The sequence below is a fragment of the Silene latifolia genome, chromosome 5, assembly GCF_048544455.1.
Source record: "Silene latifolia isolate original U9 population chromosome 5, ASM4854445v1, whole genome shotgun sequence".
Classification (NCBI taxonomy): Eukaryota; Viridiplantae; Streptophyta; class Magnoliopsida; order Caryophyllales; family Caryophyllaceae; genus Silene; species Silene latifolia.
The window spans coordinates 52,301,288-52,314,080 of record NC_133530.1 but is presented as its reverse complement, the minus strand read 5'-3'; the positions used below and the strand labels follow the sequence as shown (position 1 = coordinate 52,314,080).

The following is a 12,793-nucleotide window of genomic DNA, read 5'->3' as shown; positions in this document are numbered from 1 at the left end:
AAGGACTCCCACAGGGTAGCTTATCCATGATCTTAGGGTCAACCCCTCTCAAACCTCGGCGCCGGGTTCTCCTCACTCAAACCCATATCCTCAAAGATACCTAGACTTCTCATTAAACTCGCTTGTAGTACTCAAGAATCGACATATCGGATGTCATCTTAAACCCATCAAACTCCTCTCTCAGCTTACTCCTCACATGTTCCGGTACAAACTCTTTCCTCATAGATCTCCGAAACTCTTCCCAAGGTATAGCAGGTAAGCCCTGGTTCGCATACATCTCCCTAGCACTCACCTTCACCTTATCCCACCACTCGCCAGCTGCTTCCCTCAGGTAGAACGCAGGGTTCCCCAGTCCCCTTGTACTCTTTTGGGTTAAACCTTGCTATATAGAGGCTGATCTTAGAGTGATCAACCTCTTGATCCTTATCTTTTCCCACTTTCTTTAAGGCCTCCGTAAGAGCATCCTGATGCTCCAACATCTTAACGATATCATCTATGTTCATGGTCTCAGCTCTCGCATAGAAAGCGTTTCTCTTGGGCGGCATCTTGAAACTATATAAGAAAGGGTAGACATAAACATACGCACTAAAACCTCAAAACACGAAAGCGGACTGCCCAGAACACACTCGATCGAGTGCCTAAACATACTCGATCGAGTAAGAGGCTACTCGATCGAGTGCCCCCCCATACTCGATCGAGTGCCTCGACATCAGACCCCAAACAGACCTTCTGATCTCTAACATACTCGATCGAGTAGCCAGGCTACTCGATCGAGTGACCCCCTACTCGATCGAGTGCCCTATGTACTCGATCGAGTACCCAAAAACCACGATTCTCCGTTTGTAAAACGTCAAATACCCACTCGATCGAGTTAGACCCACTCGACCGAGTATCTCACCTACTCGATCGAGTACCCCCTTACTCGATCGAGTCATGCTGACTCGTATATACTACCCGCATGTTATCTCACATATCCCAACATACTATGCAACATTATAAACTCAACATTATAATATAGTTAAGCATGCAATTCTACCAAGCTTTTCATATGATCAACACCACAACTATATCATATTATCAAACGCCACATAGTAAACATCCAACATGCTTCTTGTTCAGACAACCGTTCTATATACTTCACCAACCTTTCATTCACAAACTCGACCTTCTACTCCAAATATCCAACAATTACAACATACGTCACCACATTCACATACAAACTAACAAACATCACATACGACCTTGACATATACCCCCCATGTGACCGGTTCAAAATTGTAGGGCGAGTTCGCGACTTTAGGACGTCTCCCAAGCCTTTGCATTAGCTCCTACAACCTTTACCCCGGGTTCATTTTAATTGACTCCCTATATTCATTAGATTCATTGGTTACAGGTTTCAGGATCCTCGCTCTGATACCATTTTGTAACACCCCCATACTTCAAGTGCCTTACCAGGACCACTCAGGTATAAGGGTGCTACCATCTCGGTTACCCGAGACAATGATAACCAAATAGACAATAACGAAACAACATTTAAATAGTAATACTTTAGCGAAAGGTTACAATCCAAAACCAAAACCAAAATACGAATACAAGTTCTCAAACCAACTGTCTAGCAACTAACTGAAATGTTTATTAAACTACTAAGCTACAAATGAAGACTTCTATCATCGAGACGGTGGCACATCCCAAACTATCCCAGAACTCGACTCATACCGCTCAATAATCGCTCACCATCCCCGAATGGATCACCACGCTTTTAAAACATTAAACGGGGTCGGTACTAATCACACAATTTATATAAACCAACAACACAAGAAAACAAACACTCAATCATCACAGATATTCTCCGAACTCCAAACCCAACTCCACAATCCCGACTACACACTAAAGTGTGTAGCCCTCGCTGCAGTGCCCATCGCAACAGTCACTCCTCGCCGCCCGATGGGGACCGCAGCCGTTCCCACCTAAGCCCCGCTCATCTCCATCGAGCGATAAACCCAAATCCATTAATGTGCACATCCCTTCTGTGGCGGGTTCCACGGAAGGCGAATCATGGGCGTGAAGCCACTCCCGCAAGTGACTCCACTCAGCCAGGGACGCACCCCGAAGAACACAGGAACATGATACAATCAATCACAACTACTATCAAAGAACCAAATCCAAAGAATCGTCACAATACGAGTATGATAATATTCAACAACCACAAAACACCACAACACATCATGGGACTAATACGAGTAGGAAACCCTACCCGGAAAGCACAACACAATCGACGATCTCACAAAATTGATATCAAAATGCTTCCTCTACGAATCCTCCTCCTAACATACAAACATATAATCACTACCAATCACAAAATACAACAAAACCCCCAAATTCCAATATTAGGGTTTAACCAACTTTAACGAAATACTATAAAAACGGTATATAGATCTTACCCTCGACGCAAGGATTACAACGGTATAAAGAAAGGTAAAATCCGACCTTCCAGGCTCCTGGATTTGCCAACAATGCGATTGATGCGAAGAACGTAGTTTGATTTCTCTCTTTGAAAGTAATTAGGTTTTAAAAGTGTTTAAACAAAAGTGACAGAAGGTATTATATACTTAATCGCATTATTAACAAAACCCGACAAATCAACCCCCGTAAACCGGCTACTCGATCGAGTAGCTGAGGTACTCGATCGAGTGCCCCCTTACTCGATCGAGTATCTACGTTACTCGATCGAGTACCCAACAGGTCAGAAACTATTTTAAACTGCAACTCACCCTTACTCGACAGAGTAAGGCCTACTCGATAGAGTACCCAGAGACTCATAAATCCGTAGTATTACACCCGGATATAACCACAACCACCGGTGCCAGGGACAATAGGCACTAGTTTTGCCAGAGGATCCTCATATTGTACTCATGTTGAGTTCATTTTATTAGACACTTCTAGGTTCATTTTTATTCATTGGTTTAGGTTCCAAAAACGTCGCTATAATACCACTTTGTAACACCCCCTTCTTGCCCGACCAAGGCAATAGGAGGATGTTACCATCTCGGTTTCCTGAGATGGTGAATCGGAGTTGCAATTAAGAAACAATTAATATAAATAAAGTGTTTAATGAATTACATAATCATAAATGAATAAATAAATAAAATGTGAACTATACAACTTGACTACCATCTATGTCATCTAACAACTATCCATGTACTCGACTCCGAGTCCAAGGCTCGACCCGTCTACCGCATGATACCAAAACAACTTGTACTTACCCTGCTCCCCATTTGATCGGAAATATCATATGGATCGAGACATGTCACCCGGAAATAGGTGACAATTACACAGGCACACAACACGTTAATTTCAATAAATAATTATAAGACACAACATGATAGATAAATATGTAATATGTCAATGATATGAATGCAACACGATTATATAATCACCACGCCGGTACCGGGACACATCCAGATGTAACCACAACCACCGATGTCAGGGACACGCCCACGACACCACACCTTACAAATAGGTACCAGGACACGCCCAGACGTATCAGGTCCGGAAGCCAACAAGATCCTATGGTAGACGTCGTGCCTCAACCACACGCGACCCTCCTTACTCAAGCCATTAATGTGCACATCCCTCTTGGAGTGAGAAGCTCCAAGAGGCGTCTATAACACCCGAATATTTTGGGACCCACAAAGGAACTTTGGGATGCGTGATAAGACCATATTCTAGACGAGAGACCACTCTGGAGTGAATTATGACTATAAAGTGGATTGAGTATAATCTATACTAGACTTAGTGGAGTTGTTATAATGTTCGCCTATAGAAGGGTCATCTTAAAACTGTCATAACTTGAGATATAGACATGGTATTGATGTGATTACAATTGGAGGTTATATCATGTTCTCTTAAAATTTAAACAGTAGGTCACTCGCTCAAAATGATCAAGAAACGAATAAGATATGTCTGTTTTACGAAAACTGGTCATTGCTGAGAACTGCGTAGTACTCGACCGAGTGGACTGAACACTCGATCAAGTGAAGGTCGCTTGATTGAGTGTGCTCAGTACTCGATCGAGTATGTGTCACTCGGTCGAGTGAAATCTCTACTCGACCGAGTGAGGCCCGTCAGAACACGCGATAACTCGGTTAGATTTCTTTCTTATCCAAAATCCCAAAATCATTTCTATCTTCTTCCTTATCTCCCCAAAATCTCTCCCTTCTCTCTAAAACACTCACAAACACATTTATATTGGATTCAAGCTTAGTTTAAGAGATTGCTCACCTTGCTCTTCATTCCATCTACCTTGTAAGTTCAGATCTATCTTTCTCTAGTTAGTATGAACCCTAATTTTTGGGTGTTGTGTAATTAGTAATTAATAGGTATATATGGGTAATAATAAGGTGTTTTGTATTATGTTATAGTGTAGGATGATTTGTGATAGTTATTATGTAATATTGTAGGATGAGACGGTCTTATGAGAAGGATCTTCCTTATTAATTGGATTGCTTGTGAAGAATGCTAAAAGGTAGGTTTATTCTATTCAGTTAGAATGCATGGATAAATAACACATAAATCGAAGGCAATCCCTGGTTTTTCTAGGACTAAGGTAAATGACTTTTCTTAGAAGGGTTATCTAAAGTCAAGACTAAGGTAAAGGACTTTTCTGAGAAAGGTTATGTACTTTTCTGAGAAGGGTTATGTAAAGTTAGGACTTTTCTGAGAAGGGTTATGTAAAGTCATTGGATGTATAAGGAAGGCAAAAACAAAAATCCATCAATCTCTTTATTAAATGAAAGGTGGTAATCCAAGATGATGTGACCATAATTGGCGCATATTTAGCCTCCGAATTACCATTGTTTTCATGCTTTTTAGTGCCTATTTGGGTCATTTCTTATCTTTAGTTCTTTGTTTTGCATATTCTTTGAGATTTTGATCCCTTGGTAGGAAAGGAGTAAGAATCTTGCATTTTCATGGCAAAACAAGGCTAAATTGATCATATTCAATGATCAAGCATCAAGGAGAGACAAGACTAGAAGGCCTTTGTACATAGCATAGTAGAAGAGCAATGTTGAGAAAAGGATCCTTGAGTCCCCAAGGAAATCCCCAAGGAATTCATGAAGAAAAGAAGAAGAAAAGATGCTGCTAGACAATCCGAACGGATTGTACACAATCCGTCCGTCCAAGCCCAATCCGAGCGTCCCTCAAAGGAATCCGCTCGGATTCCCCCTCGCCAATCCGAGCGTCTTGCCCAAGAATCCGCTCGGATTCCTCAGCCCAGATCCGGCCGTCCCGACTCCCATCCGCACGGATTTCAGAGAAGCCCTTCTCTCGGAGAATCCCGGAGTCTCCTTGCTCAACTTAAAAAGTGTAATTACTAGTTTAGCCCTTAGTTAACCCTAATGCATCCTCCCTAATTTTCACTATAAATACCCCATTAGTCTAATTAGAGGAGCATGTTCTTCTTATCAATAATTAGTGTAGTTAATATTAATCAAATCTCTCTTCAATATTGTAATCAAATATTAATCAAGTTTTAATCCAAGTTTTAGTTCTTTAATCTCTCTCTTGTTCTTACTTTATTTTGGGTAATTGAAGATTATTTGGGTTATTATTGGGAGATTGACAACCTCTCAATCTAGGATTCAAGTACTTCTATTATTCTTGCTTTATTATTGGAATCATTAGTAGGTATAATCTCTTAATCCCTTTTTAATTATTGCTAATTACTTTCATTTATTCATCATGTTTTATTATGTTAGTATGATTGACAACCTTTCTAGCATGATCAATATGATAATGAGTGAGTAGTCTCTTAGCTAGGGTTTAATGGGTGATTAGGGAAACCAACATGGGGAATGATTCATACTTAAATTAATATGCTTTCATATCTTATTTGCTTGCTTGTTTTGATCTTAATACATGCACATGTTATATTTGATGAAATGCTAAGCCTATGAATCCTTGCATTTACTATCATCTTCTATCCTTTCAACTTGACTTGTAAGACATAACCCAACTCGAGTCTTGTTAGACCATGCATGTGTTGAGTAGGAAAGATTAAGTCGACTTGTAGGTGTTGTACAATCTGATCGATTCGGCTCGGGACCCAAACTTTCCTAGGATTGTAAGATATAACCCAACTCAATCCATCACAACAATAATTGCTTGCTTATAATTTGAGAACATGTTTGTATGATCATATCCCATGATTCCCCTATGAACCCATGACACCCTAGTGCTTTTAATCAATTGTTTACACCCTTATTTTATTTACCTTGTTAGTTTATTTTCATTGATATCTTAGTTTAGTAACCTTCTACATCAACCCAATTTGTGACACCCCTAGACACCGCTAGTTACAATAGAATCTTCACTTCAATACCCGTCCCTTGGGATCCGACCTTTACTTGCCTCTTTACTAATTGTAGAGTTGTTTGTGAAGTATAAATTGTGTTTTGTATCGACCATTGACCAACGACCACATATGCTTAATTTGTGAAATGAAATGGACTCGATCAAAAATGGCGCTGTTGCGGGGACGGTGTTTTAATTGATTTAAGATTTCTTTTATTGTTATTAGTTGTGTCTTTTTCACCTTGGGGAAGTAAAACTCCTCAAGGTTTGTTCTAATTGTTTTCGAGTTGTTTGATATTTTGCATGTCTAGAAGGTTACAAAGAGATTTGTTACCTTTTGACCGTGAAATCGAAAGAACCTTGACGAATAATAGGAGACTTGTTAGGAGGAATTTGGGAGGTGTTGGTGAAGTTGTTCAACCCACTAGTGAGTTTGTCAATCCTTTCGCAATAGAAGGAGAAGAGAACCCATTAAACAATACCACACAAAATCCACCTACAATGCCTAAATTCTCGTCACACTCTATACCCACCGAGGAGGATTTACCAAATGGTACTCCTACCCCACAACATCTTACCGGAAACTTTATTGCCAAGTCCGCCTTCATCCAACTAGTTGAGAGGAGCCAATTCGGGGGAATGCCTAGTGAGGACCCTCATTCTCATATGGAAACCTTTTGTGATTATTGTGAAGCTATCTCTCAAACGGCGTGACTCAAGACCAAATAAGATGGGTCTTATTTCCTTTTTCGTTAATCGGCACCGCAAAGCAATGGTTGAAGGGCCTTGATAAGGCCACCCTTGGAATAGATTCTTGGAAGAAGCTAGCTCTAGCTTTCTACAAAAAATTCTACCCACCGGAAAAGACCAATATGCTAAGAGCTCAAATTACGGGTTTTAAGCAAAGGGATGAAGAATCTTTGTATGAAGCTTGGGAGCGGTTCAAAGATATTTGTCGCTCATGTCCTCACCATGGACTTAGCGAATGGTTTTTAGTGCAACAATTTTGGAATGGTTTATATGAAGATTCAAGGAACATTCTCAATATGGGATCAAATGGAATGTTCACCGAAGTTGATGACAATCAAACATGGAACAAGATTGAGGAAATGGCGGTCCATAATTCACAATATAGTAGACCTCGCAAGGCTACTAGAGGAGGAAAGTATGAAGTGGACACCGTTACTCAATTGGGTTCTCAACTTAGTGCTCACATTGACACAATCAACTTGAAGTTTGAACAAGCTATGGCTAGACTTGAGGAAAACTCAAAATCATCGAAGCATCATGTCAATGCCATGACGGCATCCTCATCAATCCCAAGCGGGATATGTGAGAATTGTGGAACCTTGGGTCATGACTCAAGTGAGTGTAGGGAACAACCGAACAAGTTAATGCTTTCCAAGCTTACAAAAGTGGTACCCCTTATTCAAATTTTTACAATGAAAACACCAAGTTCCATCCAAATCTCTCATACAAAAGCCAAAATGTCCAAAACCCTCAAACAACATACACTCCACCACCCATGAGAAATCAAAATCAAAGACCCTTTTACAATCAAAACCAAGGCTACCAAAATCAAAATCCATACAATCACCACAATGACCAAGGTTTTGATGTCCAAAAAGCGGTCCTCCAAATGCAAAAGAATCAACAAGAATTTTTCACCCAAATGCAAAAAGATAGCCAAGCAAAAGACACTACCATCAACAACATTCTAGCTCACACCAAGATGTTGGAAACACAATTGACCCAACTAGCATCTTCGAGCTCACAAAGACAAAAGGGGCAATTACCACCACAAAGTAATCCCCCTAGACATGAAACGGTTAGTGCCATTCACTTGAGAAGTGGTACAAGATATGAAGCACCAAAGAAGCAAGTTGAGGATGAAGTTGTGAGAGCTAGTGAGAATGAAGTTGTGGTGCAAGAAGGGGAATCATCAAAAGAAGAAAGTTCAAAGAAAAATGAAGACAATGCCAAAGAAAAGGAGCCCATTGTGATTAGACTTCCTTTTCCAAGTCGTCAAGCCAAGCCTAAATTTGATGATCAACTTGGGAAGTTCATGGAGATTGTGAAGAACTTAGAAGTCTCAATTCCTTTCACGGAATTAATCAATCACGTTCCGGCCTATGCAAAGTACATGAAAGATATCCTCACAAAGAAGAAGTCGATCCGGAAACTTGAGACTATCGCCTTCACTAAGGTGAGTAGTGCAATACTTCAAGGGAGTTCACCTCCAAAGTTAAAGGATCCGGAAGCTTCTCAATACCGTGTACCATTGGCGACACAACGATCAACAAAGCCTTATGTGATCTAGGGGCTAGTGTGAGTGTCATGCCGTACTCGGTAAGTAAAAGGTTGGGAATGGGAGAGCTTAAATGCACCAATATCACTCTTCAAATGGCCGATAGATCGACGAAGACACCATTAGGGGTATGGGAAGATGTCCCCGTGCGAATTTGGAAGTTTTTCATCCCGGTGGACTTTGTCATTGTTGATATGGAGGAAGATTCCAACATTCCAATCATCTTAGGAAGACCTTTCCTACACACCGCGGGTGCGGTGATCGATGTGAAACATGGAGAGCTCACTCTAGAAGTGGGAGATGAAAGCATAACTTTTAATCTTGACAAAACCATGAGAGCTCCTCGTTTGCATGAGCCATGTTTCATGATTGATCATTATAGCCGGAAGGATGAAAGGAAGAAATCGGAACTCCAATGGAGGAAGAAAGTTGAAGATGCTCCATTCAAAGAGCAAGTGAATTGTGACAAGGAGAGCTTGCAAAGCTCATCAAAATCAACCAAGGAAGAAGATGATGGCCTCATTGGCCGAGAAAAGAAATTGGGAGAGTTGTCTCCATCTAAGCAAGAGATTTTCAATGATCAACTCAATGAAGTTTGTGGTCTTTGGGACGACGAATTTGAAGGGATCTTTAATCCCTACATTGGGCATGCCATCGATCATGATCAACAACAAGGGCCACGGTCTATTGAGGACCTCTACCATAACAATGAACAAGCTTTTGATTACTTCTTCAAGGTGTTGAGCAACATCAACAACACCTTGAACATGCCCCCTTGACATCTCATCAAGAATGAGAGTTTGGTGGAGTCCTCCCTAAACCACCACTTGTAAATATTTCTAACTCCCTAACTTACTTTTCAATTTTTGTATTGCATTTTTGTCATTTTTGGATTTATTTTTACTTTGATCAAAATAATTGTCATGTAAGAGAGAAGTGAGGGAGGGACTAATGATTTTAATTGATGTGTAGTGCTTTACCTTAGTGTGGGGATGGCAATTGCCTAGGCTATTCATGCCTTAGTAGTGCCCCCACAATGAAGAACACAAGATTTGAAAGAAAGAAAGAAAGAATGATAAGAGAATGCGTTGGTGCACGGATGGAACTGAATCCGTGTACACAAGGACCAATCCGAGCGGATTCTTGAGAATCCGCCCGTCTGCAGCAAATCCGAGCGTCCTGCTGAGAAGACGCCCGTCTTGGGCTGAGCTAAAATTGCAAAAATTCTTGACTGTTGAAGAATCCGAGCGGATTCATCGGAAAGACGCCCGTCTCACGTAATCCGTCCGTCTTGTGAACAATCCGCCCGTCTTGAAGTCAAGAAAAACAAAGAAAAATCTCTCGGACAAGAATCCGTCCGTCCTGCACGAAATCCGCCCGTCTCATCTCAGAAGAATCCGAGCGGATTCCCCAGAATCCGCCCGTCTTTAGGCGGGATTTTGAAAATTTTGAAGCTGTAGAATCCGCACGGATTGCGCCCAATCCGCACGGATTGTCCCTGCGTCCTAAAAATTGTCGAGTTCTTTAAATACCCACTCCACCTTCATTCATTCATTCATTCATTCATAAACACTACCCATAACATCAAAACCCTCATCCTCTCCATCTCAAAAACAAAAACCCTCAACAAAACTCACCAAAATCAAATCAAACCATCTTTCAAACAACAAATCAATCACTCCATCTTCATTAACAATCAAAACCAAGAGCAAATTCTTCAACCTTTGAATCAATTTTTGTTTCTATAAAGGCAAAGCCTTTCACCTTCAAATCGATTTGGGCATTCTACAAATTGAAGATTTTTGACTCTTTACTTGGTTAGTTCATCAAATGGCAAGAACAAAGGGAGCAACAAAGGGAGCAACAAAGGCACCAAAAGCAAAGGCTCTCTCTCAAAGGCAAAAAGCTCTACAAGCAAAGAAAGCTTTGGCAATGGTGGTATCAACACCAAACTTGGTAGTGCAACAACAACAACAAATTCCTATGGAAGCATCACCCTCTACTCCGGTAATTAATCAACTCTTGCATTATCCGGAGGTAACATTCATTTCCGATTCCCATAGAAATACATTTGTCAAGTTTGCTATGAAACAAATTCAATCCACCAAATTCATATGTCAAGATGCTTTAGAGAAGTTGGGTGTTCTTGAACAAACAAGAGTCTTTTTCAATGCCATGGGTTTGAAGAAATTGTTTGAAATGAAGGAAGTAACATACCCCTCCCTTGTCTTGGAATTCTTAAGTTCTTTAAAAGTGACAAAAGTTGAGAATAGGAAAATATTGAGTTTCGTCTAGCTAACACTAGTAGACGCATTACCTTTCCAGAATTGGGTGAAATTTTGGGTCTTAGCGATGAACATAAATTTTATAAGCAATATGGGAAGTATGATCCCGAGCCTCTTTGGGAAGCAATCTCCGGGAAGAAATTTGAAGATTTTAAAGCTTGTCGTGCTCTTTTGGTCCATCATCCGGGCATAAGAATATGGCACAAAGTTGTGGGAAATACCATAATTGCTAGTAAGACACCAATCATTTCACGGGACTCGATTTTATTCTCCTTGAATCAACTTTGAATATTGGAAGAATTCACACCAAGCCTTACAATTCTTTGAGGCTATTGGTTGATAGATGGCTCCATGTAGATAGTGGGAAGAAGGGTCAAACCGTTATTGTTAATGGCGGCCTTGTCACGGTCCTAGCCAAGCACTTTGATCCTAATTTCAATAAGGATAGCAAGTACAAGGCTAAGGATGGTGGCCATCTTATTGATATGTCCATCTTGATTAACAAGTTTAAGTGGGTTGCTCACAATCCCCTTGACACCAAGTATGGGTGGCTTACTAGTGAGGCTCGATCATTCACTTTACCCGCAAAGATTTGCCGTCTTAGTGTCCACCGGACCAACTATTTACTTCCCCTATCCGAAGAAGCCGAGTACATCATTCAACAACAAAAGGGTGATCATGAAACTCCCTCCTCTTCCATTGTTATACCGCCTTACCCCTTTGTGTATGAAGAGTTCAAACCGCAAGGAGTTGAAATTGGAAAAGACTATGTCACTCTTCTTATGCAAGCCATGCACAAGCAAGCTTATGAAGATCGGAAGAATGCATATTTGGCTCAATATCCTCCCCTCCTACATCTAGCTAGGCAAGGACTCCTTGATCCATCTTGTCCTTTGCCTAGTTGGGCGGATAGAGAAGCCTTATTTCCGGGTGCATCAAGGGACGTGGTAGAAGACAATGAGGTTGTTGGAAATGATGAGGAATTTGATGATAATATTGAGGAAGAAGCAAGTGGAGATGAAGAAAGAGATGGTGAAGATAATGATGAGGAAGATGATGGTGAAGAAAGCAAGGAAGAAAGTGATAAGGAAAGTGGCAATGTGACCACTTCTCATGAGGGAAGTGGTGATGATAATAGCATGATGGAAGACTAGCCTTGGAGACTCCTACACTCCCATGGTTTGTCTATATCTCTTTGTATTTTATTTCATTTTGATCATTGTTGGTTTAGTCCTAGCAACATCAAAGGACTCACACCTCGGTACCATTGAGGTGTTCTTTATTGTTCCCATTTTTGAAAATCCAAAATGACAATCTAGTTTCATGCATAGCATAGTGTGTACATGAACTCCCCTATGCTTTGACATTAGCAATAGTGTCTTATTTGGTTTGGGGAAGTTAATGCATACACAACGGGAGGTAATCTAAATTATCCTCTCCGTCATAACAAAAACCATGCATCATGTAGTATAGCTTAGTGTAGAATTGCATTTAGTATAGAAATCATGCATCATTTTTGCATAATTTCCATCATTTTGGCCATTGAGGACAATGCCCATATTAGTGTGGGGATGGGAATTCTAACACTTAACTTTTATTCAAAAACCATAAAAATTGAAAAATTTCAAAAATCATAAAAATTTGAAAAATTGAAAATCCAAAAACATGTTCATTTCCTTTGTAGTGTAGTCTTGAATATATTGTTTTGTATATATTGTGTTTGTTTATCCTTGTTCACTTTGATTGACTACGCCACATCCGAGACATGAGGATATTGAAGACCGCATGGTATGATCTTTCCAATCTCCTTTTTCCTCTTTATGTTAATGACTATGTGGCTTTATTT

At 40.4% G+C, this 12,793-nt stretch overlaps 1 non-coding gene across 1 annotated transcript; it reads right to left on the bottom strand.

Moving 5' to 3' along the window:
* Positions 1–7,226: 7,226 nt before the first annotated feature.
* Positions 7,227–7,333, bottom strand: LOC141658015 (small nucleolar RNA R71). The gene has a single exon (XR_012548926.1). It is a non-coding gene; the product is annotated as a small nucleolar RNA R71 (small nucleolar RNA).
* Positions 7,334–12,793: the final 5,460 nt, after the last annotated feature.